The 22,500-nt window shown below is 40.8% G+C and overlaps 41 non-coding genes and 5 pseudogenes across 41 annotated transcripts in view; all 46 read right to left on the bottom strand.

Annotated features, from left to right (window-relative positions):
- Positions 1–9, bottom strand: part of LOC127999962 (5S ribosomal RNA) — a 119-nt gene extending 110 nt beyond the window's left edge. Inside the window, exon 1 of the ribosomal RNA XR_008172765.1 lies at positions 1–9. This exon is cut by the window's left edge and continues 110 nt beyond it. This is a non-coding gene — a ribosomal RNA (5S ribosomal RNA).
- Positions 10–378: 369 nt separating this feature from the next.
- On the bottom strand, positions 379–497 carry LOC127999993 (5S ribosomal RNA). Its single transcript, XR_008172794.1, has one exon. It is a non-coding gene; the product is annotated as a 5S ribosomal RNA (ribosomal RNA).
- A 366-nt stretch (positions 498–863) lies between these two features.
- On the bottom strand, positions 864–982 carry LOC128002862 (5S ribosomal RNA). Its single transcript, XR_008175597.1, has one exon. It is a non-coding gene; the product is annotated as a 5S ribosomal RNA (ribosomal RNA).
- Positions 983–1,339: 357 nt separating this feature from the next.
- On the bottom strand, positions 1,340–1,458 carry LOC128005354 (5S ribosomal RNA). The gene has a single exon (XR_008178010.1). It is a non-coding gene; the product is annotated as a 5S ribosomal RNA (ribosomal RNA).
- A 365-nt stretch (positions 1,459–1,823) lies between these two features.
- Positions 1,824–1,942, bottom strand: LOC128004416 (5S ribosomal RNA). Its single transcript, XR_008177106.1, has one exon. It is a non-coding gene; the product is annotated as a 5S ribosomal RNA (ribosomal RNA).
- Positions 1,943–2,307: 365 nt separating this feature from the next.
- LOC128003214 (5S ribosomal RNA) lies at positions 2,308–2,426 on the bottom strand. The gene has a single exon (XR_008175940.1). It is a non-coding gene; the product is annotated as a 5S ribosomal RNA (ribosomal RNA).
- A 220-nt stretch (positions 2,427–2,646) lies between these two features.
- LOC128001131 (5S ribosomal RNA) lies at positions 2,647–2,765 on the bottom strand. Its single transcript, XR_008173902.1, has one exon. It is a non-coding gene; the product is annotated as a 5S ribosomal RNA (ribosomal RNA).
- A 373-nt stretch (positions 2,766–3,138) lies between these two features.
- On the bottom strand, positions 3,139–3,257 carry LOC127998630 (5S ribosomal RNA). Its single transcript, XR_008171463.1, has one exon. It is a non-coding gene; the product is annotated as a 5S ribosomal RNA (ribosomal RNA).
- A 628-nt stretch (positions 3,258–3,885) lies between these two features.
- Positions 3,886–4,004, bottom strand: LOC128006742 (uncharacterized; annotated as a pseudogene).
- Positions 4,005–4,225: 221 nt separating this feature from the next.
- On the bottom strand, positions 4,226–4,344 carry LOC127999961 (5S ribosomal RNA). Its single transcript, XR_008172764.1, has one exon. It is a non-coding gene; the product is annotated as a 5S ribosomal RNA (ribosomal RNA).
- Positions 4,345–4,713: 369 nt separating this feature from the next.
- On the bottom strand, positions 4,714–4,832 carry LOC127999992 (5S ribosomal RNA). Its single transcript, XR_008172793.1, has one exon. It is a non-coding gene; the product is annotated as a 5S ribosomal RNA (ribosomal RNA).
- A 366-nt stretch (positions 4,833–5,198) lies between these two features.
- On the bottom strand, positions 5,199–5,317 carry LOC128002825 (5S ribosomal RNA). Its single transcript, XR_008175562.1, has one exon. It is a non-coding gene; the product is annotated as a 5S ribosomal RNA (ribosomal RNA).
- A 357-nt stretch (positions 5,318–5,674) lies between these two features.
- LOC128004197 (5S ribosomal RNA) lies at positions 5,675–5,793 on the bottom strand. Its single transcript, XR_008176893.1, has one exon. It is a non-coding gene; the product is annotated as a 5S ribosomal RNA (ribosomal RNA).
- A 365-nt stretch (positions 5,794–6,158) lies between these two features.
- LOC128003213 (5S ribosomal RNA) lies at positions 6,159–6,277 on the bottom strand. Its single transcript, XR_008175939.1, has one exon. It is a non-coding gene; the product is annotated as a 5S ribosomal RNA (ribosomal RNA).
- A 365-nt stretch (positions 6,278–6,642) lies between these two features.
- LOC128003211 (5S ribosomal RNA) lies at positions 6,643–6,761 on the bottom strand. The gene has a single exon (XR_008175937.1). It is a non-coding gene; the product is annotated as a 5S ribosomal RNA (ribosomal RNA).
- A 220-nt stretch (positions 6,762–6,981) lies between these two features.
- LOC128001130 (5S ribosomal RNA) lies at positions 6,982–7,100 on the bottom strand. The gene has a single exon (XR_008173901.1). It is a non-coding gene; the product is annotated as a 5S ribosomal RNA (ribosomal RNA).
- Positions 7,101–7,609: 509 nt separating this feature from the next.
- LOC127998629 (5S ribosomal RNA) lies at positions 7,610–7,728 on the bottom strand. The gene has a single exon (XR_008171462.1). It is a non-coding gene; the product is annotated as a 5S ribosomal RNA (ribosomal RNA).
- A 628-nt stretch (positions 7,729–8,356) lies between these two features.
- Positions 8,357–8,475, bottom strand: LOC128006740 (uncharacterized; annotated as a pseudogene).
- Positions 8,476–8,696: 221 nt separating this feature from the next.
- On the bottom strand, positions 8,697–8,815 carry LOC127999960 (5S ribosomal RNA). The gene has a single exon (XR_008172763.1). It is a non-coding gene; the product is annotated as a 5S ribosomal RNA (ribosomal RNA).
- Positions 8,816–9,184: 369 nt separating this feature from the next.
- Positions 9,185–9,303, bottom strand: LOC127999991 (5S ribosomal RNA). The gene has a single exon (XR_008172792.1). It is a non-coding gene; the product is annotated as a 5S ribosomal RNA (ribosomal RNA).
- Positions 9,304–9,669: 366 nt separating this feature from the next.
- LOC128002824 (5S ribosomal RNA) lies at positions 9,670–9,788 on the bottom strand. Its single transcript, XR_008175561.1, has one exon. It is a non-coding gene; the product is annotated as a 5S ribosomal RNA (ribosomal RNA).
- Positions 9,789–10,145: 357 nt separating this feature from the next.
- LOC128003043 (5S ribosomal RNA) lies at positions 10,146–10,264 on the bottom strand. The gene has a single exon (XR_008175774.1). It is a non-coding gene; the product is annotated as a 5S ribosomal RNA (ribosomal RNA).
- A 365-nt stretch (positions 10,265–10,629) lies between these two features.
- LOC128003210 (5S ribosomal RNA) lies at positions 10,630–10,748 on the bottom strand. The gene has a single exon (XR_008175936.1). It is a non-coding gene; the product is annotated as a 5S ribosomal RNA (ribosomal RNA).
- Positions 10,749–11,113: 365 nt separating this feature from the next.
- LOC128003209 (5S ribosomal RNA) lies at positions 11,114–11,232 on the bottom strand. Its single transcript, XR_008175935.1, has one exon. It is a non-coding gene; the product is annotated as a 5S ribosomal RNA (ribosomal RNA).
- Positions 11,233–11,452: 220 nt separating this feature from the next.
- LOC128001129 (5S ribosomal RNA) lies at positions 11,453–11,571 on the bottom strand. Its single transcript, XR_008173900.1, has one exon. It is a non-coding gene; the product is annotated as a 5S ribosomal RNA (ribosomal RNA).
- A 509-nt stretch (positions 11,572–12,080) lies between these two features.
- Positions 12,081–12,199, bottom strand: LOC127998628 (5S ribosomal RNA). The gene has a single exon (XR_008171461.1). It is a non-coding gene; the product is annotated as a 5S ribosomal RNA (ribosomal RNA).
- Positions 12,200–12,827: 628 nt separating this feature from the next.
- On the bottom strand, positions 12,828–12,946 carry LOC128006739 (uncharacterized; annotated as a pseudogene).
- A 221-nt stretch (positions 12,947–13,167) lies between these two features.
- Positions 13,168–13,286, bottom strand: LOC127999959 (5S ribosomal RNA). Its single transcript, XR_008172762.1, has one exon. It is a non-coding gene; the product is annotated as a 5S ribosomal RNA (ribosomal RNA).
- Positions 13,287–13,655: 369 nt separating this feature from the next.
- Positions 13,656–13,774, bottom strand: LOC128003161 (5S ribosomal RNA). The gene has a single exon (XR_008175890.1). It is a non-coding gene; the product is annotated as a 5S ribosomal RNA (ribosomal RNA).
- A 366-nt stretch (positions 13,775–14,140) lies between these two features.
- LOC128002823 (5S ribosomal RNA) lies at positions 14,141–14,259 on the bottom strand. Its single transcript, XR_008175560.1, has one exon. It is a non-coding gene; the product is annotated as a 5S ribosomal RNA (ribosomal RNA).
- A 357-nt stretch (positions 14,260–14,616) lies between these two features.
- On the bottom strand, positions 14,617–14,735 carry LOC128001899 (5S ribosomal RNA). The gene has a single exon (XR_008174659.1). It is a non-coding gene; the product is annotated as a 5S ribosomal RNA (ribosomal RNA).
- Positions 14,736–15,099: 364 nt separating this feature from the next.
- Positions 15,100–15,218, bottom strand: LOC128000172 (5S ribosomal RNA). The gene has a single exon (XR_008172964.1). It is a non-coding gene; the product is annotated as a 5S ribosomal RNA (ribosomal RNA).
- A 365-nt stretch (positions 15,219–15,583) lies between these two features.
- LOC128003207 (5S ribosomal RNA) lies at positions 15,584–15,702 on the bottom strand. Its single transcript, XR_008175934.1, has one exon. It is a non-coding gene; the product is annotated as a 5S ribosomal RNA (ribosomal RNA).
- Positions 15,703–15,922: 220 nt separating this feature from the next.
- On the bottom strand, positions 15,923–16,041 carry LOC128001128 (5S ribosomal RNA). Its single transcript, XR_008173899.1, has one exon. It is a non-coding gene; the product is annotated as a 5S ribosomal RNA (ribosomal RNA).
- A 509-nt stretch (positions 16,042–16,550) lies between these two features.
- On the bottom strand, positions 16,551–16,669 carry LOC128001483 (5S ribosomal RNA). Its single transcript, XR_008174251.1, has one exon. It is a non-coding gene; the product is annotated as a 5S ribosomal RNA (ribosomal RNA).
- A 499-nt stretch (positions 16,670–17,168) lies between these two features.
- LOC128000023 (5S ribosomal RNA) lies at positions 17,169–17,287 on the bottom strand. Its single transcript, XR_008172822.1, has one exon. It is a non-coding gene; the product is annotated as a 5S ribosomal RNA (ribosomal RNA).
- A 220-nt stretch (positions 17,288–17,507) lies between these two features.
- Positions 17,508–17,626, bottom strand: LOC128006782 (uncharacterized; annotated as a pseudogene).
- A 510-nt stretch (positions 17,627–18,136) lies between these two features.
- LOC127998626 (5S ribosomal RNA) lies at positions 18,137–18,255 on the bottom strand. Its single transcript, XR_008171458.1, has one exon. It is a non-coding gene; the product is annotated as a 5S ribosomal RNA (ribosomal RNA).
- Positions 18,256–18,883: 628 nt separating this feature from the next.
- On the bottom strand, positions 18,884–19,002 carry LOC128006738 (uncharacterized; annotated as a pseudogene).
- Positions 19,003–19,223: 221 nt separating this feature from the next.
- Positions 19,224–19,342, bottom strand: LOC127999958 (5S ribosomal RNA). Its single transcript, XR_008172761.1, has one exon. It is a non-coding gene; the product is annotated as a 5S ribosomal RNA (ribosomal RNA).
- A 369-nt stretch (positions 19,343–19,711) lies between these two features.
- Positions 19,712–19,830, bottom strand: LOC127999990 (5S ribosomal RNA). Its single transcript, XR_008172791.1, has one exon. It is a non-coding gene; the product is annotated as a 5S ribosomal RNA (ribosomal RNA).
- A 364-nt stretch (positions 19,831–20,194) lies between these two features.
- LOC128002822 (5S ribosomal RNA) lies at positions 20,195–20,313 on the bottom strand. Its single transcript, XR_008175559.1, has one exon. It is a non-coding gene; the product is annotated as a 5S ribosomal RNA (ribosomal RNA).
- Positions 20,314–20,670: 357 nt separating this feature from the next.
- On the bottom strand, positions 20,671–20,789 carry LOC128000769 (5S ribosomal RNA). The gene has a single exon (XR_008173546.1). It is a non-coding gene; the product is annotated as a 5S ribosomal RNA (ribosomal RNA).
- Positions 20,790–21,154: 365 nt separating this feature from the next.
- On the bottom strand, positions 21,155–21,273 carry LOC128001369 (5S ribosomal RNA). Its single transcript, XR_008174139.1, has one exon. It is a non-coding gene; the product is annotated as a 5S ribosomal RNA (ribosomal RNA).
- Positions 21,274–21,493: 220 nt separating this feature from the next.
- On the bottom strand, positions 21,494–21,612 carry LOC128001127 (5S ribosomal RNA). Its single transcript, XR_008173898.1, has one exon. It is a non-coding gene; the product is annotated as a 5S ribosomal RNA (ribosomal RNA).
- Positions 21,613–22,122: 510 nt separating this feature from the next.
- On the bottom strand, positions 22,123–22,241 carry LOC128005230 (5S ribosomal RNA). The gene has a single exon (XR_008177888.1). It is a non-coding gene; the product is annotated as a 5S ribosomal RNA (ribosomal RNA).
- Positions 22,242–22,500: the final 259 nt, after the last annotated feature.

The raw sequence follows: 22,500 nt of genomic DNA, 5'->3' as shown, positions 1-22,500 counted from the left end.
GCCGTAAACGAAGTCTCCTGCAAAGTCTGCTGCAAAGAGAGGGCTATTTAAAGACCAGCCAATCTTATTGCCAGTACATTATATAAGTAGGAAAGAAAACCCAAAAGCTTAAAGCACCTGGTATTCCTAGGCAGTCTCTCATCAAAGTACTAACCAGACCTAATCCTGCTAAGATTCAGAGATCGGGCATTGACTCTATTTTTTGGCAAAATTATTATATACTAAGTGAAAAATGTCCAAAAAGCTTACAGCACCTGGTATTCCCAGGCGGTCTCCCATCCAAGTACTAACCAGGCCCAGACCTGCTAATATTCAGAGATCGGCATTGACTCTATTTTTTGGCAAAATTATTATATACTAAGTGAAAAATTTCCAAAAAGCTTACAGCACCAGGTATTCCCAGGCGGTCTCCCATTCAAGTACTAACCAGGCCCAAACCTGCTTAGCTTCCAAGATCAGACGAGATCGGGCATAGCCAGGTTGGTATGGCCGTAAGCGAAGTCTGCTGCAAAGAGAGGGCTATTTAAAGATCAGCCAATCTTATCGCCAGTACATTATATAAGTAGGAAAGAAAACCCAAAAGCTTAAAGCACCTGGTATTCCTAGGCAGTCTCTCATCAAAGTACTAACCAGACCTAAACCTGCTAAGATTCAGAGATCGGGCATTGACTCTTTTTTTTTTTTTTTAATGAAAGATTATTATATAATTCGTGAAATTTTCCAAAAAGATTAAAGCACCTGGTATTCCCAGGCAGTCTCCCATCCATGTACTAAGCAGGCCCAAACCTGCTAATATTCAGAGATCGGGCATTGACTCTATTTTTTGGCAAAATTATTATATACTAAGTGAAAAATGTCAAAAAAGCTTACAGCACCTGGTATTCCCAGGCGGTCTCCCATCCAAGTAATAACCAGGCCCAAACCTGCTTAGCTTCCGAGATCAGACGAGATCAGGAATAGCCAGGTTGGTATGGCCGTAAGCGAAGTCTGCTGCAAAGAGAGGGCTATTTAAAGACCAGCCAATCTTATCGCCAGTACATTATATAAGTAGGAAAGAAAACCCAAAAGCTTAAAGCACCTGGTATTCCTAGGCAGTCTCTCATCAAAGTACTAACCAGACCTAAACCTGCTAAGATTCAGAGATCGGGCATTGACTCTATTTTTTGGCAAAATTATTATATACTAAGTGAAAAATGTCCAAAAGCTTACAGCACCTGGTATTCCCAGGCAGTCTCCCATCCATGTACTAACCAGGCCCAAACCTGCAAATATTCAGAGATCGGGCATTGACTCTATTTTTTGGCAAAATTATTATATACTAAGTGAAAAATGTCCAAAAAGCTTACAGCACCTGGTATTCCCAGGCGGTCTCCCATCCAAGTACTAACCAGGCCCAAACCTGCTTAACTTCCGAGATCAGACGAGATCGGGCATAGCCAGGTTGGTATGGCCGTAAGCGAAGTCTGCTGCAAAGAGAGGGCTATTTAAAGACCAGCCAATCTTATCGCCAGTACATTATATAAGTAGGAAAGAAAGCCCAAAAGCTTAAAGCACCTGGTATTCCTAGGCAGTCTCTCATAAAAGTACTAACCAGACCTAAACCTGTTAAGATTCAGAGATCGGGCATTGACTCTTTTTTTTTTTTTTAATGAAAGATTATTATATAATTCGTGAAATTTTCCAAAAAGATTAAAGCACCTGGTATTCCCAGGCAGTCTCCCATCCATGTACTAAGCAGGCCCAAACCTGCTAATATTCAGAGATCAGGCATTGACTCTATTTTTTGGCAAAATTATTATATACTAAGTGAAAAATGTCCAAAAAACTTACAGCACCTGGTATTCCCAGGCGGTCTCCCATCCAAGTACTAAACAGGCCCAAACCTGCTTAGCTTCCGAAATCAGACGAGATCGGGCATAGCCAGGTTGGTATGGCCGCAAGCGAAGTCTGCTGCAAAGAGAGGGCTATTTAAAGACCAGCCAATCTTATCGCCAGTACATTATATAAGTAGGAAAGAAAGCCCAAAAGCTTAAAGCACCTGGTATTCCTAGGCAGTCTCTCATAAAAGTACTAACCAGACCTAAACCTGTTAAGATTCAGAGATCGGGCATTGACTCTTTTTTTTTTTTTTAATGAAAGGTTATTATATAATTCGTGAAATTTTCCAAAAAGATTAAAGCACCTGGTATTCCCAGGCAGTCTCCCATCCATGTACTAAGCAGGCCCAAACCTGCTAATATTCAGAGATCAGGCATTGACTCTATTTTTTGGAAAAATTATTATATACTAAGTGAAAAATGTCCAAAAAGCTTACAGCACCTGGTATTCCCAGGCGGTCTCCCATCCAAGTACTAAACAGGCCCAAACCTGCTTAGCTTCCGAAATCAGACGAGATCGGGCATAGCCAGGTTGGTATGGCCGCAAGCGAAGTCTGCTGCAAAGAGAGGGCTATTTAAAGACCAGCCAATCTTATCGCCAGTACATTATATAAGTAGGAAAGAAAACCCAAAAGCTTAAAGCACCTGGTATTCCTAGGCAGTCTCTCATCAAAGTACTAACCAGACCTAAACCTGCTAAGATTCAGAGATCGGCATTGACTCTATTTTTTGGCAAAATTATTATATACTAAGTGAAAAATTTCCAAAAAGGTTACAGCACCTGGTATTCCCAGGCGGTCTCCCATCCAAGTACTAACCAGGCCCAAACCTGCTTAGCTTCCGAGATCAGACGAGATCGGGCATAGCCAGGTTGGTATGGCCGCAAGCGAAGTCTGCTGCAAAGAGAGGGCTATTTAAAGACCAGCCATTCTTATCGCCAGTACATTATATAAGTAGGAAAGAAAGCCCAAAAGCTTAAACACCTGGTATTCCTAGGCAGTCTCTCATCAAAGTACTAACCAGACCTAAACCTGCTAAGATTCAGAGATCAGGCATTGACTCTTTTTTTTTTTTTTTTTTTTTTTTAATGAAAGATTATTATATAATTCGTGAAATTTTCCAAAAAGCTTACAGAACCTGGTATTCCCAGGCAGTCTCCCATCCATGTACTAACCAGGCCCAAACCTGCTAATATTCAGAGATCGGCATTGACTCTATCTTTTGGCAAAATTATTATATACTAAGTGAAAAATTTCCAAAAAGCTTACAGCACCTGGTATTCCCAGGCGGTCTCCCATCCAAGTACTAACCAGGCCCAAACCTGCTTAGCTTCCGAGATCAGACGAGATCGGTCATAGCCAGGTTGGTATGGCCGTAAGCGAAGTCTGCTGCAAAGAGAGGGCTATTTAAAGAACAGCCAATCTTATCGCCAGTACATTATATAAGTAGGAAAGAAAACCCAAAAGCTTAAAGCACCTGGTATTCCTAGGCAGTCTCTCATAAAAGTACTAACCAGACCTAAACCTGTTAAGATTCAGAGATCGGGCATTGACTCTTTTTTTTTTTTAATGAAAGATTATTATATAATTCCTGAAATTTTCCAAAAAGATTAAAGCACCTGGTATTCCCAGGCAGTCTCCCATCCATGTACTAACCAGGTGCAAACCTGCTAATATTCAGAGATCGGGCATTGACTTTTTTTGGGCAAAATTATTATATACTAAGTGAAAAATGTCCAAAAAGCTTACAGCACCTGGTATTCAATCAATCAATCAATCACATTTATTTATATAGTGCTTTAAACAAAATACATTGCGTCAAAGCACTGAACAACATTCATTAGGAAAACAGTGTCTCAATAATGCAAAATTATAATTAAAGGCAGTATATTCCCAGGCAGTCTCCCATCCATGTACTAAACAGGCCCAAACCTGCTAATATTCAGAGATCAGGCACTGACTCTATTTTTTGGCAAAATTATTATATACTTAGTGAAAAATGTCCAAAAAGCTTACAGCACCTGGTATTCCCAGGCGGTCTCCCATCCAAGTACTAACCAGGCCCAAAACTTCTTAGCTTCCGAGATCAGACGAGATCGGACATAGCCAGGTTGGTATGGAAGTAAGCGAAGTCTGCTGCAAAGAGAGGGCTATTTAAAGACAAGCCAATCTTATCGCCAGTACATTATATAAGTAGGAAAGAAAACCCAAAAGCTTAAAGCACCTGGTATTCCTAGGCAGTCTCTCATAAAAGTACTAACCAGACCTAAACCTGCTAAGATTCAGAGATCGAGCACTGACTCTATTTTTTGGCAAAATTATTATATACTAAGTGAAAAATGTCCAAAAAGCTTACAGCACCTGGTATTCCCAGGCGGTCTCCCATCCAAGTACTAACCAGGCCCAAACCTGCTTAGCTTCCGAGATCAGACGAGATCGGGCATAGCCTGGTTGGTATGGCCGTAAACGAAGTCTCCTGCAAAGTCTGCTGCAAAGAGAGGGCTATTTAAAGACCAGCCAATCTTATTGCCAGTACATTATATAAGTAGGAAAGAAAACCCAAAAGCTTAAAGCACCTGGTATTCCTAGGCAGTCTCTCATCAAAGTACTAACCAGACCTAATCCTGCTAAGATTCAGAGATCGGGCATTGACTCTATTTTTTGGCAAAATTATTATATACTAAGTGAAAAATGTCCAAAAAGCTTACAGCACCTGGTATTCCCAGGCGGTCTCCCATCCAAGTACTAACCAGGCCCAGACCTGCTAATATTCAGAGATCGGCATTGACTCTATTTTTTGGCAAAATTATTATATACTAAGTGAAAAATTTCCAAAAAGCTTACAGCACCAGGTATTCCCAGGCGGTCTCCCATTCAAGTACTAACCAGGCCCAAACCTGCTTAGCTTCCAAGATCAGACGAGATCGGGCATAGCCAGGTTGGTATGGCCGTAAGCGAAGTCTGCTGCAAAGAGAGGGCTATTTAAAGATCAGCCAATCTTATCGCCAGTACATTATATAAGTAGGAAAGAAAACCCAAAAGCTTAAAGCACCTGGTATTCCTAGGCAGTCTCTCATCAAAGTACTAACCAGACCTAAACCTGCTAAGATTCAGAGATCGGGCATTGACTCTTTTTTTTTTTTTTTAATGAAAGATTATTATATAATTCGTGAAATTTTCCAAAAAGATTAAAGCACCTGGTATTCCCAGGCAGTCTCCCATCCATGTACTAAGCAGGCCCAAACCTGCTAATATTCAGAGATCGGGCATTGACTCTATTTTTTGGCAAAATTATTATATACTAAGTGAAAAATGTCAAAAAAGCTTACAGCACCTGGTATTCCCAGGCGGTCTCCCATCCAAGTAATAACCAGGCCCAAACCTGCTTAGCTTCCGAGATCAGACGAGATCAGGCATAGCCAGGTTGGTATGGCCGTAAGCGAAGTCTGCTGCAAAGAGAGGGCTATTTAAAGACCAGCCAATCTTATCGCCAGTACATTATATAAGTAGGAAAGAAAACCCAAAAGCTTAAAGCACCTGGTATTCCTAGGCAGTCTCTCATCAAAGTACTAACCAGACCTAAACCTGCTAAGATTCAGAGATCGGGCATTGACTCTATTTTTTGGCAAAATTATTATATACTAAGTGAAAAATGTCCAAAAGCTTACAGCACCTGGTATTCCCAGGCAGTCTCCCATCCATGTACTAACCAGGCCCAAACCTGCAAATATTCAGAGATCGGGCATTGACTCTATTTTTTGGCAAAATTATTATATACTAAGTGAAAAATGTCCAAAAAGCTTACAGCACCTGGTATTCCCAGGCGGTCTCCCATCCAAGTACTAACCAGGCCCAAACCTGCTTAACTTCCGAGATCAGACGAGATCGGGCATAGCCAGGTTGGTATGGCCGTAAGCGAAGTCTGCTGCAAAGAGAGGGCTATTTAAAGACCAGCCAATCTTATCGCCAGTACATTATATAAGTAGGAAAGAAAGCCCAAAAGCTTAAAGCACCTGGTATTCCTAGGCAGTCTCTCATAAAAGTACTAACCAGACCTAAACCTGTTAAGATTCAGAGATCGGGCATTGACTCTTTTTTTTTTTTTTAATGAAAGATTATTATATAATTCGTGAAATTTTCCAAAAAGATTAAAGCACCTGGTATTCCCAGGCAGTCTCCCATCCATGTACTAAGCAGGCCCAAACCTGCTAATATTCAGAGATCAGGCATTGACTCTATTTTTTGGCAAAATTATTATATACTAAGTGAAAAATGTCCAAAAAGCTTACAGCACCTGGTATTCCCAGGCGGTCTCCCATCCAAGTACTAAACAGGCCCAAACCTGCTTAGCTTCCGAAATCAGACGAGATCGGGCATAGCCAGGTTGGTATGGCCGCAAGCGAAGTCTGCTGCAAAGAGAGGGCTATTTAAAGACCAGCCAATCTTATCGCCAGTACATTATATAAGTAGGAAAGAAAGCCCAAAAGCTTAAAGCACCTGGTATTCCTAGGCAGTCTCTCATAAAAGTACTAACCAGACCTAAACCTGTTAAGATTCAGAGATCGGGCATTGACTCTTTTTTTTTTTTTTAATGAAAGGTTATTATATAATTCGTGAAATTTTCCAAAAAGATTAAAGCACCTGGTATTCCCAGGCAGTCTCCCATCCATGTACTAAGCAGGCCCAAACCTGCTAATATTCAGAGATCAGGCATTGACTCTATTTTTTGGCAAAATTATTATATACTAAGTGAAAAATGTCCAAAAAGCTTACAGCACCTGGTATTCCCAGGCGGTCTCCCATCCAAGTACTAAACAGGCCCAAACCTGCTTAGCTTCCGAAATCAGACGAGATCGGGCATAGCCAGGTTGGTATGGCCGCAAGCGAAGTCTGCTGCAAAGAGAGGGCTATTTAAAGACCAGCCAATCTTATCGCCAGTACATTATATAAGTAGGAAAGAAAACCCAAAAGCTTAAAGCACCTGGTATTCCTAGGCAGTCTCTCATCAAAGTACTAACCAGACCTAAACCTGCTAAGATTCAGAGATCGGCATTGACTCTATTTTTTGGCAAAATTATTATATACTAAGTGAAAAATTTCCAAAAAGGTTACAGCACCTGGTATTCCCAGGCGGTCTCCCATCCAAGTACTAACCAGGCCCAAACCTGCTTAGCTTCCGAGATCAGACGAGATCGGGCATAGCCAGGTTGGTATGGCCGCAAGCGAAGTCTGCTGCAAAGAGAGGGCTATTTAAAGACCAGCCATTCTTATCGCCAGTACATTATATAAGTAGGAAAGAAAGCCCAAAAGCTTAAACACCTGGTATTCCTAGGCAGTCTCTCATCAAAGTACTAACCAGACCTAAACCTGCTAAGATTCAGAGATCAGGCATTGACTCTTTTTTTTTTTTTTTTTTTTTTTTAATGAAAGATTATTATATAATTCGTGAAATTTTCCAAAAAGATTAAAGCACCTGGTATTCCCAGGCAGTCTCCCATCCATGTACTAACCAGGCCCAAACCTGCAAATATTCAGAGATCGGCATTGACTCTATTTTTTGGCAAAATTATTATATACTAAGTGAAAAATGTCCAAAAAGCTTACAGAACCTGGTATTCCCAGGCAGTCTCCCATCCATGTACTAACCAGGCCCAAACCTGCTAATATTCAGAGATCGGCATTGACTCTATCTTTTGGCAAAATTATTATATACTAAGTGAAAAATTTCCAAAAAGCTTACAGCACCTGGTATTCCCAGGCGGTCTCCCATCCAAGTACTAACCAGGCCCAAACCTGCTTAGCTTCCGAGATCAGACGAGATCGGTCATAGCCAGGTTGGTATGGCCGTAAGCGAAGTCTGCTGCAAAGAGAGGGCTATTTAAAGAACAGCCAATCTTATCGCCAGTACATTATATAAGTAGGAAAGAAAACCCAAAAGCTTAAAGCACCTGGTATTCCTAGGCAGTCTCTCATAAAAGTACTAACCAGACCTAAACCTGTTAAGATTCAGAGATCGGGCATTGACTCTTTTTTTTTTTTAATGAAAGATTATTATATAATTCGTGAAATTTTCCAAAAAGATTAAAGCACCTGGTATTCCCAGGCAGTCTCCCATCCATGTACTAACCAGGTGCAAACCTGCTAATATTCAGAGATCGGGCATTGACTTTTTTTGGGCAAAATTATTATATACTAAGTGAAAAATGTCCAAAAAGCTTACAGCACCTGGTATTCAATCAATCAATCAATCACATTTATTTATATAGTGCTTTAAACAAAATACATTGCGTCAAAGCACTGAACAACATTCATTAGGAAAACAGTGTCTCAATAATGCAAAATTATAATTAAAGGCAGTATATTCCCAGGCAGTCTCCCATCCATGTACTAAACAGGCCCAAACCTGCTAATATTCAGAGATCAGGCACTGACTCTATTTTTTGGCAAAATTATTATATACTTAGTGAAAAATGTCCAAAAAGCTTACAGCACCTGGTATTCCCAGGCGGTCTCCCATCCAAGTACTAACCAGGCCCAAAACTTCTTAGCTTCCGAGATCAGACGAGATCGGACATAGCCAGGTTGGTATGGAAGTAAGCGAAGTCTGCTGCAAAGAGAGGGCTATTTAAAGACAAGCCAATCTTATCGCCAGTACATTATATAAGTAGGAAAGAAAACCCAAAAGCTTAAAGCACCTGGTATTCCTAGGCAGTCTCTCATAAAAGTACTAACCAGACCTAAACCTGCTAAGATTCAGAGATCGAGCACTGACTCTATTTTTTGGCAAAATTATTATATACTAAGTGAAAAATGTCCAAAAAGCTTACAGCACCTGGTATTCCCAGGCGGTCTCCCATCCAAGTACTAACCAGGCCCAAACCTGCTTAGCTTCCGAGATCAGACGAGATCGGGCATAGCCTGGTTGGTATGGCCGTAAACGAAGTCTCCTGCAAAGTCTGCTGCAAAGAGAGGGCTATTTAAAGACCAGCCAATCTTATTGCCAGTACATTATATAAGTAGGAAAGAAAACCCAAAAGCTTAAAGCACCTGGTATTCCTAGGCAGTCTCTCATCAAAGTACTAACCAGACCTAATCCTGCTAAGATTCAGAGATCGGGCATTGACTCTATTTTTTGGCAAAATTATTATATACTAAGTGAAAAATGTCCAAAAAGCTTACAGCACCTGGTATTCCCAGGCGGTCTCCCATCCAAGTACTAACCAGGCCCAGACCTGCTAATATTCAGAGATCGGCATTGACTCTATTTTTTGGCAAAATTATTATATACTAAGTGAAAAATTTCCAAAAAGCTTACAGCACCAGGTATTCCCAGGCGGTCTCCCATTCAAGTACTAACCAGGCCCAAACCTGCTTAGCTTCCAAGATCAGACGAGATCGGGCATAGCCAGGTTGGTATGGCCGTAAGCGAAGTCTGCTGCAAAGAGAGGGCTATTTAAAGATCAGCCAATCTTATCGCCAGTACATTATATAAGTAGGAAAGAAAACCCAAAAGCTTAAAGCACCTGGTATTCCTAGGCAGTCTCTCATCAAAGTACTAACCAGACCTAAACCTGCTAAGATTCAGAGATCGGGCATTGACTCTTTTTTTTTTTTTTTAATGAAAGATTATTATATAATTCGTGAAATTTTCCAAAAAGATTAAAGCACCTGGTATTCCCAGGCAGTCTCCCATCCATGTACTAAGCAGGCCCAAACCTGCTAATATTCAGAGATCGGGCATTGACTCTATTTTTTGGCAAAATTATTATATACTAAGTGAAAAATGTCAAAAAAGCTTACAGCACCTGGTATTCCCAGGCGGTCTCCCATCCAAGTAATAACCAGGCCCAAACCTGCTTAGCTTCCGAGATCAGACGAGATCAGGCATAGCCAGGTTGGTATGGCCGTAAGCGAAGTCTGCTGCAAAGAGAGGGCTATTTAAAGACCAGCCAATCTTATCGCCAGTACATTATATAAGTAGGAAAGAAAACCCAAAAGCTTAAAGCACCTGGTATTCCTAGGCAGTCTCTCATCAAAGTACTAACCAGACCTAAACCTGCTAAGATTCAGAGATCGGGCATTGACTCTATTTTTTGGCAAAATTATTATATACTAAGTGAAAAATGTCCAAAAGCTTACAGCACCTGGTATTCCCAGGCAGTCTCCCATCCATGTACTAACCAGGCCCAAACCTGCAAATATTCAGAGATCGGGCATTGACTCTATTTTTTGGCAAAATTATTATATACTAAGTGAAAAATGTCCAAAAAGCTTACAGCACCTGGTATTCCCAGGCGGTCTCCCATCCAAGTACTAACCAGGCCCAAACCTGCTTAACTTCCGAGATCAGACGAGATCGGGCATAGCCAGGTTGGTATGGCCGTAAGCGAAGTCTGCTGCAAAGAGAGGGCTATTTAAAGACCAGCCAATCTTATCGCCAGTACATTATATAAGTAGGAAAGAAAGCCCAAAAGCTTAAAGCACCTGGTATTCCTAGGCAGTCTCTCATAAAAGTACTAACCAGACCTAAACCTGTTAAGATTCAGAGATCGGGCATTGACTCTTTTTTTTTTTTTTAATGAAAGATTATTATATAATTCGTGAAATTTTCCAAAAAGATTAAAGCACCTGGTATTCCCAGGCAGTCTCCCATCCATGTACTAAGCAGGCCCAAACCTGCTAATATTCAGAGATCAGGCATTGACTCTATTTTTTGGCAAAATTATTATATACTAAGTGAAAAATGTCCAAAAAGCTTACAGCACCTGGTATTCCCAGGCGGTCTCCCATCCAAGTACTAAACAGGCCCAAACCTGCTTAGCTTCCGAAATCAGACGAGATCGGGCATAGCCAGGTTGGTATGGCCGCAAGCGAAGTCTGCTGCAAAGAGAGGGCTATTTAAAGACCAGCCAATCTTATCGCCAGTACATTATATAAGTAGGAAAGAAAGCCCAAAAGCTTAAAGCACCTGGTATTCCTAGGCAGTCTCTCATAAAAGTACTAACCAGACCTAAACCTGTTAAGATTCAGAGATCGGGCATTGACTCTTTTTTTTTTTTTTAATGAAAGGTTATTATATAATTCGTGAAATTTTCCAAAAAGATTAAAGCACCTGGTATTCCCAGGCAGTCTCCCATCCATGTACTAAGCAGGCCCAAACCTGCTAATATTCAGAGATCAGGCATTGACTCTATTTTTTGGCAAAATTATTATATACTAAGTGAAAAATGTCCAAAAAGCTTACAGCACCTGGTATTCCCAGGCGGTCTCCCATCCAAGTACTAAACAGGCCCAAACCTGCTTAGCTTCCGAAATCAGACGAGATCGGGCATAGCCAGGTTGGTATGGCCGCAAGCGAAGTCTGCTGCAAAGAGAGGGCTATTTAAAGACCAGCCAATCTTATCGCCAGTACATTATATAAGTAGGAAAGAAAACCCAAAAGCTTAAAGCACCTGGTATTCCTAGGCAGTCTCTCATCAAAGTACTAACCAGACCTAAACCTGCTAAGATTCAGAGATCGGCATTGACTCTATTTTTTGGCAAAATTATTATATACTAAGTGAAAAATTTCCAAAAAGGTTACAGCACCTGGTATTCCCAGGCGGTCTCCCATCCAAGTACTAACCAGGCCCAAACCTGCTTAGCTTCCGAGATCAGACGAGATCGGGCATAGCCAGGTTGGTATGGCCGCAAGCGAAGTCTGCTGCAAAGAGAGGGCTATTTAAAGACCAGCCATTCTTATCGCCAGTACATTATATAAGTAGGAAAGAAAGCCCAAAAGCTTAAACACCTGGTATTCCTAGGCAGTCTCTCATCAAAGTACTAACCAGACCTAAACCTGCTAAGATTCAGAGATCAGGCATTGACTCTTTTTTTTTTTTTTTTTTTTTTTTAATGAAAGATTATTATATAATTCGTGAAATTTTCCAAAAAGATTAAAGCACCTGGTATTCCCAGGCAGTCTCCCATCCATGTACTAACCAGGCCCAAACCTGCAAATATTCAGAGATCGGCATTGACTCTATTTTTTGGCAAAATTATTATATACTAAGTGAAAAATGTCCAAAAAGCTTACAGAACCTGGTATTCCCAGGCAGTCTCCCATCCATGTACTAACCAGGCCCAAACCTGCTAATATTCAGAGATCGGCATTGACTCTATCTTTTGGCAAAATTATTATATACTAAGTGAAAAATTTCCAAAAAGCTTACAGCACCTGGTATTCCCAGGCGGTCTCCCATCCAAGTACTAACCAGGCCCAAACCTGCTTAGCTTCCGAGATCAGACGAGATCGGTCATAGCCAGGTTGGTATGGCCGTAAGCGAAGTCTGCTGCAAAGAGAGGGCTATTTAAAGAACAGCCAATCTTATCGCCAGTACATTATATAAGTAGGAAAGAAAACCCAAAAGCTTAAAGCACCTGGTATTCCTAGGCAGTCTCTCATAAAAGTACTAACCAGACCTAAACCTGTTAAGATTCAGAGATCGGGCATTGACTCTTTTTTTTTTTTAATGAAAGATTATTATATAATTCGTGAAATTTTCCAAAAAGATTAAAGCACCTGGTATTCCCAGGCAGTCTCCCATCCATGTACTAACCAGGTGCAAACCTGCTAATATTCAGAGATCGGGCATTGACTTTTTTTGGGCAAAATTATTATATACTAAGTGAAAAATGTCCAAAAAGCTTACAGCACCTGGTATTCAATCAATCAATCAATCACATTTATTTATATAGTGCTTTAAACAAAATACATTGCGTCAAAGCACTGAACAACATTCATTAGGAAAACAGTGTCTCAATAATGCAAAATTATAATTAAAGGCAGTATATTCCCAGGCAGTCTCCCATCCATGTACTAAACAGGCCCAAACCTGCTAATATTCAGAGATCAGGCACTGACTCTATTTTTTGGCAAAATTATTATATACTTAGTGAAAAATGTCCAAAAAGCTTACAGCACCTGGTATTCCCAGGCGGTCTCCCATCCAAGTACTAACCAGGCCCAAAACTTCTTAGCTTCCGAGATCAGACGAGATCGGACATAGCCAGGTTGGTATGGAAGTAAGCGAAGTCTGCTGCAAAGAGAGGGCTATTTAAAGACAAGCCAATCTTATCGCCAGTACATTATATAAGTAGGAAAGAAAACCCAAAAGCTTAAAGCACCTGGTATTCCTAGGCAGTCTCTCATAAAAGTACTAACCAGACCTAAACCTGCTAAGATTCAGAGATCGAGCACTGACTCTATTTTTTGGCAAAATTATTATATACTAAGTGAAAAATGTCCAAAAAGCTTACAGCACCTGGTATTCCCAGGCGGTCTCCCATCCAAGTACTAACCAGGCCCAAACCTGCTTAGCTTCCGAGATCAGACGAGATCGGGCATAGCCTGGTTGGTATGGCCGTAAACGAAGTCTCCTGCAAAGTCTGCTGCAAAGAGAGGGCTATTTAAAGACCAGCCAATCTTATTGCCAGTACATTATATAAGTAGGAAAGAAAACCCAAAAGCTTAAAGCACCTGGTATTCCTAGGCAGTCTCTCATCAAAGTACTAACCAGACCTAATCCTGCTAAGATTCAGAGATCGGGCATTGACTCTATTTTTTGGCAAAATTATTATATACTAAGTGAAAAATGTCCAAAAAGCTTACAGCACCTGGTATTCCCAGGCGGTCTCCCATCCAAGTACTAACCAGGCCCAGACCTGCTAATATTCAGAGATCGGCATTGACTCTATTTTTTGGCAAAATTATTATATACTAAGTGAAAAATTTCCAAAAAGCTTACAGCACCAGGTATTCCCAGGCGGTCTCCCATTCAAGTACTAACCAGGCCCAAACCTGCTTAGCTTCCAAGATCAGACGAGATCGGGCATAGCCAGGTTGGCATGGCCGTAAGCGAAGTCTGCTGCAAAGAGAGGGCTATTTAAAGATCAGCCAATCTTATCGCCAGTACATTATATAAGTAGGAAAGAAAACCCAAAAGCTTAAAGCACCTGGTATTCCTAGGCAGTCTCTCATCAAAGTACTAACCAGACCTAAACCTGCTAAGATTCAGAGATCGGGCATTGACTCTTTTTTTTTTTTTTTAATGAAAGATTATTATATAATTCGTGAAATTTTCCAAAAAGATTAAAGCACCTGGTATTCCCAGGCAGTCTCCCATCCATGTACTAAGCAGGCCCAAACCTGCTAATATTCAGAGATCGGGCATTGACTCTATTTTTTGGCAAAATTATTATATACTAAGTGAAAAATGTCAAAAAAGCTTACAGCACCTGGTATTCCCAGGCGGTCTCCCATCCAAGTAATAACCAGGCCCAAACCTGCTTAGCTTCCGAGATCAGACGAGATCAGGCATAGCCAGGTTGGTATGGCCGTAAGCGAAGTCTGCTGCAAAGAGAGGGCTATTTAAAGACCAGCCAATCTTATCGCCAGTACATTATATAAGTAGGAAAGAAAACCCAAAAGCTTAAAGCACCTGGTATTCCTAGGCAGTCTCTCATCAAAGTACTAACCAGACCTAAACCTGCTAAGATTCAGAGATCGGGCATTGACTCTATTTTTTGGCAAAATTATTATATACTAAGTGAAAAATGTCCAAAAGCTTACAGCACCTGGTATTCCCAGGCAGTCTCCCATCCATGTACTAACCAGGCCCAAACCTGCAAATATTCAGAGATCGGGCATTGACTCTATTTTTTGGCAAAATTATTATATACTAAGTGAAAAATGTCCAAAAAGCTTACAGCACCTGGTATTCCCAGGCGGTCTCCCATCCAAGTACTAACCAGGCCCAAACCTGCTTAACTTCCGAGATCAGACGAGATCGGGCATAGCCAGGTTGGTATGGCCGTAAGCGAAGTCTGCTGCAAAGAGAGGGCTATTTAAAGACCAGCCAATCTTATCGCCAGTACATTATATAAGTAGGAAAGAAAGCCCAAAAGCTTAAAGCACCTGGTATTCCTAGGCAGTCTCTCATAAAAGTACTAACCAGACCTAAACCTGTTAAGATTCAGAGATCGGGCATTGACTCTTTTTTTTTTTTTAATGAAAGATTATTATATAATTCGTGAAATTTTCCAAAAAGATTAAAGCACCTGGTATTCCCAGGCAGTCTCCCATCCATGTACTAAGCAGGCCCAAACCTGCTAATATTCAGAGATCAGGCATTGACTCTATTTTTTGGCAAAATTATTATATACTAAGTGAAAAATGTCCAAAAAGCTTACAGCACCTGGTATTCCCAGGCGGTCTCCCATCCAAGTACTAACCAGGCCCAAACCTGCTTAGCTTCCGAAATCAGACGAGATCGGGCATAGCCAGGTTGGTATGGCCGCAAGCGAAGTCTGCTGCAAAGAGAGGGCTATTTAAAGACCAGCCAATCTTATCGCCAGTACATTATATAAGTAGGAAAGAAAGCCCAAAAGCTTAAAGCACCTGGTATTCCTAGGCAGTCTCTCATAAAAGTACTAACCAGACCTAAACCTGTTAAGATTCAGAGATCGGGCATTGACTCTTTTTTTTTTTTTTAATGAAAGGTTATTATATAATTCGTGAAATTTTCCAAAAAGATTAAAGCACCTGGTATTCCCAGGCAGTCTCCCATCCATGTACTAAGCAGGCCCAAACCTGCTAATATTCAGAGATCAGGCATTGACTCTATTTTTTGGCAAAATTATTATATACTAAGTGAAAAATGTCCAAAAAGCTTACAGCACCTGGTATTCCCAGGCGGTCTCCCATCCAAGTACTAAACAGGCCCAAACCTGCTTAGCTTCCGAAATCAGACGAGATCGGGCATAGCCAGGTTGGTATGGCCGCAAGCGAAGTCTGCTGCAAAGAGAGGGCTATTTAAAGACCAGCCAATCTTATCGCCAGTACATTATATAAGTAGGAAAGAAAACCCAAAAGCTTAAAGCACCTGGTATTCCTAGGCAGTCTCTCATCAAAGTACTAACCAGACCTAAACCTGCTAAGATTCAGAGATCGGCATTGACTCTATTTTTTGGCAAAATTATTATATACTAAGTGAAAAATTTCCAAAAAGGTTACAGCACCTGGTATTCCCAGGCGGTCTCCCATCCAAGTACTAACCAGGCCCAAACCTGCTTAGCTTCCGAGATCAGACGAGATCGGGCATAGCCAGGTTGGTATGGCCGCAAGCGAAGTCTGCTGCAAAGAGAGGGCTATTTAAAGACCAGCCATTCTTATCGCCAGTACATTATATAAGTAGGAAAGAAAGCCCAAAAGCTTAAACACCTGGTATTCCTAGGCAGTCTCTCATCAAAGTACTAACCAGACCTAAACCTGCTAAGATTCAGAGATCAGGCATTGACTCTTTTTTTTTTTTTTTTTTTTTTTAATGAAAGATTATTATATAATTCGTGAAATTTTCCAAAAAGATTAAAGCACCTGGTATTCCCAGGCAGTCTCCCATCCATGTACTAACCAGGCCCAAACCTGCAAATATTCAGAGATCGGCATTGACTCTATTTTTTGGCAAAATTATTATATACTAAGTGAAAAATGTCCAAAAAGCTTACAGAACCTGGTATTCCCAGGCAGTCTCCCATCCATGTACTAACCAGGCCCAAACCTGCTAATATTCAGAGATCGGCATTGACTCTATTTTTTTGGCAAAATTATTATATACTAAGTGAAAAATTTTCAAAAAGCTTACAGCACCTGGTATTCCCAGGCGGTCTCCCATCCAAGTACTAACCAGGCCCAAACCTGCTTAGCTTCCGAGATCAGACGAGATCGGACATAGCCAGGATGGTATGGCCGTAAGCGAAGTCTGCTGCAAAGAGAGGGCTATTTAAAGACCAGCCAATCTTATTGCCAGTACATTATATAAGTAGGAATGAAAACCCAAAAGCTTAAAGCACCTGGTATTCCTAGGCAGTCTCTCATAAAAGTACTAACCAGACCTAAACCTGTTAAGATTCAGAGATCGGTCATTGACTCTTTTTTTTTTTTTAATGAAAGATTATTATATAATTCGTGAAATTTTCCAAAAAGATTAAAGCACCTGGTATTCCCAGGCAGTCTCCCATCCATGTACTAACCAGGCCCAAACCTGCTAATATTCAGAGATCGGCATTGACTCTATTTTTTGGCAAAATTATTATATAGTAAGTGAAAAATGTCCAAAAAGCTTACAGCACCTGGTATTCCCAGGCAGTCTCCCATCCATGTACTAACCAGGCCCAAACCTGCTAATATTCAGAGATTGGCATTGACTCTATTTTTTGGCAAAATTATTATATACTAAGTGAAAAATTTCCAAAAAGCTTACAGCACCTGGTATTCCCAGGCGGTCTCCCATCCAAGTACTAACCAGGCCCAAACCTGCTTAGCTTCCGAGATCAGACGAGATTGGGCATAGCCAGGTTGGTATGGCCGTAAGCGAAGTCTGCTGCAAAGAGAGGGCTATTTAAAGAACAGCCAATCTTATCGCCAGTACATTATATAAGTAGGAAAGAAAACCCAAAAGCTTAAAGCACCTGGTATTCCTAGGCAGTCTCTCATCAAAGTACTAACCAGACCTAAACCTGCTAAGATTCAGAGATCGGCATTGACTCAATTTTTTGGCAAAATTATTATATACTAAGTGAAAAATGTCCAAAAAGGTTACAGCACCTGGTATTCCCAGGCGGTCTGCCATCCAAGTACTAACCAGGCACAAACCTGCTTAGCTTCTGAGATCAGACGAGATCGGGCATAGCCAGGTTGGTATGGCCGCAAGCGAAGTCTGCTGCAAAGAGAGGGCTATTTAAAGACCAGCCATTCTTATCGCCAGTACATTATATAAGTAGGAAAGAAAGCCCAAAAGTTTAAAGCACCTGGTATTCCTAGGCAGTCTCTCATCAAAGTACTAACCAGACCTAAACCTGCTAAGATTCAGAGATCAGGCATTGACTCTTTTTTTTTTTTTTTTTTTTTTTTAATGAAAGATTATTAAATAATTCGTGAAATTTTCCAAAAAGATTAAAGCACCTGGTATTCCCAGGCAGTCTCCCATCCATGTACTAACCAGGCCCAAACCTGCAAATATTCAGAGATCGGCATTGACTCTATTTTTTGGCAAAATTATTATATACTAAGTGAAAAATGTCCAAAAAGCTTACAGCACCTGGTATTCCCAGGCAGTCTCCCATCCATGTACTAACCAGGCCCAAACCTGCTAATATTCAGAGATCGGCATTGACTCTATCTTTTGGCAAAATTATTATATACTAAGTGAAAAATTTCCAAAAAGCTTACAGCACCTGGTATTCCCAGGCGGTCTCCCATCCAAGTACTAACCAGGCCCAAACCTGCTTAGCTTCCGAGATCAGACGAGATCGGTCATAGCCAGGTTGGTATGGCCGTAAGCGAAGTCTGCTGCAAAGAGAGGGCTATTTAAAGAACAGCCAATCTTATCGCCAGTACATTATATAAGTAGGAAAGAAAACCCAAAAGCTTAAAGCACCTGGTATTCCTAGGCAGTCTCTCATAAAAGTACTAACCAGACCTAAACCTGTTAAGATTCAGAGATCGGGCATTGACTCTTTTTTTTTTTTAATGAAAGATTATTATATAATTCGTGAAATTTTCCAAAAAGATTAAAGCACCTGGTATTCCCAGGCAGTCTCCCATCCATGTACTAACCAGGTGCAAACCTGCTAATATTCAGAGATCGGGCATTGACTTTTTTTGGGCAAAATTATTATATACTAAGTGAAAAATGTCCAAAAAGCTTACAGCACCTGGTATTCAATCAATCAATCAATCACATTTATTTATATAGTGCTTTAAACAAAATACATTGCGTCAAAGCACTGAACAACATTCATTAGGAAAACAGTGTCTCAATAATGCAAAATTATAATTAAAGGCAGTATATTCCCAGGCAGTCTCCCATCCATGTACTAAACAGGCCCAAACCTGCTAATATTCAGAGATCAGGCACTGACTCTATTTTTTGGCAAAATTATTATATACTTAGTGAAAAATGTCCAAAAAGCTTACAGCACCTGGTATTCCCAGGCGGTCTCCCATCCAAGTACTAACCAGGCCCAAAACTTCTTAGCTTCCGAGATCAGACGAGATCGGACATAGCCAGGTTGGTATGGAAGTAAGCGAAGTCTGCTGCAAAGAGAGGGCTATTTAAAGACAAGCCAATCTTATCGCCAGTACATTATATAAGTAGGAAAGAAAACCCAAAAGCTTAAAGCACCTGGTATTCCTAGGCAGTCTCTCATAAAAGTACTAACCAGACCTAAACCTGCTAAGATTCAGAGATCGAGCATTGACTCTATTTTTTGGCAAAATTATTATATACTAAGTGAAAAATGTCCAAAAAGCTTACAGCACCTGGTATTCCCAGGCGGTCTCCCATCCAAGTACTAACCAGGCCCAAACCTGCTTAGCTTCCGAGATCAGACGAGATCGGGCATAGCCTGGTTGGTATGGCCGTAAACGAAGTCTCCTGCAAAGTCTGCTGCAAAGAGAGGGCTATTTAAAGACCAGCCAATCTTATTGCCAGTACATTATATAAGTAGGAAAGAAAACCCAAAAGCTTAAAGCACCTGGTATTCCTAGGCAGTCTCTCATCAAAGTACTAACCAGACCTAATCCTGCTAAGATTCAGAGATCGGGCATTGACTCTATTTTTTGGCAAAATTATTATATACTAAGTGAAAAATGTCCAAAAAGCTTACAGCACCTGGTATTCCCAGGCGGTCTCCCATCCAAGTACTAACCAGGCCCAGACCTGCTAATATTCAGAGATCGGCATTGACTCTATTTTTTGGCAAAATTATTATATACTAAGTGAAAAATTTCCAAAAAGCTTACAGCACCAGGTATTCCCAGGCGGTCTCCCATTCAAGTACTAACCAGGCCCAAACCTGCTTAGCTTCCAAGATCAGACGAGATCGGGCATAGCCAGGTTGGTATGGCCGTAAGCGAAGTCTGCTGCAAAGAGAGGGCTATTTAAAGATCAGCCAATCTTATCGCCAGTACATTATATAAGTAGGAAAGAAAACCCAAAAGCTTAAAGCACCTGGTATTCCTAGGCAGTCTCTCATCAAAGTACTAACCAGACCTAAACCTGCTAAGATTCAGAGATCGGGCATTGACTCTTTTTTTTTTTTTAATGAAAGATTATTATATAATTCGTGAAATTTTCCAAAAAGATTAAAGCACCTGGTATTCCCAGGCAGTCTCCCATCCATGTACTAAGCAGGCCCAAACCTGCTAATATTCAGAGATCGGGCATTGACTCTATTTTTTGGCAAAATTATTATATACTAAGTGAAAAATGTCAAAAAAGCTTACAGCACCTGGTATTCCCAGGCGGTCTCCCATCCAAGTAATAACCAGGCCCAAACCTGCTTAGCTTCCGAGATCAGACGAGATCAGGCATAGCCAGGTTGGTATGGCCGTAAGCGAAGTCTGCTGCAAAGAGAGGGCTATTTAAAGACCAGCCAATCTTATCGCCAGTACATTATATAAGTAGGAAAGAAAACCCAAAAGCTTAAAGCACCTGGTATTCCTAGGCAGTCTCTCATCAAAGTACTAACCAGACCTAAACCTGCTAAGATTCAGAGATCGGGCATTGACTCTATTTTTTGGCAAAATTATTATATACTAAGTGAAAAATGTCCAAAAGCTTACAGCACCTGGTATTCCCAGGCAGTCTCCCATCCATGTACTAACCAGGCCCAAACCTGCAAATATTCAGAGATCGGGCATTGACTCTATTTTTTGGCAAAATTATTATATACTAAGTGAAAAATGTCCAAAAAGCTTACAGCACCTGGTATTCCCAGGCGGTCTCCCATCCAAGTACTAACCAGGCCCAAACCTGCTTAACTTCCGAGATCAGACGAGATCGGGCATAGCCAGGTTGGTATGGCCGTAAGCGAAGTCTGCTGCAAAGAGAGGGCTATTTAAAGACCAGCCAATCTTATCGCCAGTACATTATATAAGTAGGAAAGAAAGCCCAAAAGCTTAAAGCACCTGGTATTCCTAGGCAGTCTCTCATAAAAGTACTAACCAGACCTAAACCTGTTAAGATTCAGAGATCGGGCATTGACTCTTTTTTTTTTTTTTAATGAAAGATTATTATATAATTCGTGAAATTTTCCAAAAAGATTAAAGCACCTGGTATTCCCAGGCAGTCTCCCATCCATGTACTAAGCAGGCCCAAACCTGCTAATATTCAGAGATCAGGCATTGACTCTATTTTTTGGCAAAATTATTATATACTAAGTGAAAAATGTCCAAAAAGCTTACAGCACCTGGTATTCCCAGGCGGTCTCCCATCCAAGTACTAACCAGGCCCAAACCTGCTTATCTTCCGAAATCAGACGAGATCGGGCATAGCCAGGTTGGTATGGCCGCAAGCGAAGTCTGCTGCAAAGAGAGGGCTATTTAAAGACCAGCCAATCTTATCGCCAGTACATTATATAAGTAGGAAAGAAAACCCAAAAGCTTAAAGCACCTGGTATTCCTAGGCAGTCTCTCATCAAAGTACTAACCAGACCTAAACCTGCTAAGATTCAGAGATCGGCATTGACTCTATTTTTTGGCAAAATTATTATATACTAAGTGAAAATTTTCCAAAAAGGTTACAGCACCTGGTATTCCCAGGCGGTCTCCCATCCAAGTACTAACCAGGCCCAAACCTGCTTAGCTTCCGAGATCAGACGAGATCGGGCATAGCCAGGTTGGTATGGCCGCAAGCGAAGTCTGCTGCAAAGAGAGGGCTATTTAAAGACCAGCCATTCTTATCGCCAGTACATTATATAAGTAGGAAAGAAAGCCCAAAAGCTTAAAGCACCTGGTATTCCTAGGCAGTCTCTCATCAAAGTACTAACCAGACCTAAACCTGCTAAGATTCAGAGATCAGGCATTGACTCTTTTTTTTTTTTTTTTTTTTTTTAATGAAAGATTATTATATAATTCGTGAAATTTTCCAAAAAGATTAAAGCACCTGGTATTCCCAGGCAGTCTCCCATCCATGTACTAACCAGGCCCAAACCTGCAAATATTCAGAGATCGGCATTGACTCTATTTTTTGGCAAAATTATTATATACTAAGTGAAAAATGTCCAAAAAGCTTACAGAACCTGGTATTCCCAGGCAGTCTCCCATCCATGTACTAACCAGGCCCAAACCTGCTAATATTCAGAGATCGGCATTGACTCTATTTTTTTGGCAAAATTATTATATACTAAGTGAAAAATTTCCAAAAAGCTTACAGCACCTGGTATTCCCAGGCGGTCTCCCATCCAAGTACTAACCAGGCACAAACCTGCTTAGCTTCCGAGATCAGACGAGATCGGACATAGCCAGGATGGTATGGCCGTAAGCGAAGTCTGCTGCAAAGAGAGGGCTATTTAAAGACCAGCCAATCTTATCGCCAGTACATTATATAAGTAGGAATGAAAACCCAAAAGCTTAAAGCACCTGGTATTCCTAGGCAGTCTCTCATAAAAGTACTAACCAGACCTAAACCTGTTAAGATTCAGAGATCGGGCATTGACTCTTTTTTTTTTTTTAATGAAAGATTATTATATAATTCGTGAAATTTTCCAAAAAGATTAAATCACCTGGTATTCCCAGGCAGTCT

The sequence above is a fragment of the Carassius gibelio genome, chromosome B22, assembly GCF_023724105.1.
Source record: "Carassius gibelio isolate Cgi1373 ecotype wild population from Czech Republic chromosome B22, carGib1.2-hapl.c, whole genome shotgun sequence".
In the NCBI taxonomy this organism is placed as follows: domain Eukaryota; kingdom Metazoa; phylum Chordata; class Actinopteri; order Cypriniformes; family Cyprinidae; genus Carassius; species Carassius gibelio.
The sequence above is the reverse complement of the archived record's forward strand: the minus strand, read 5'-3'. Positions and strand labels throughout refer to the sequence as shown.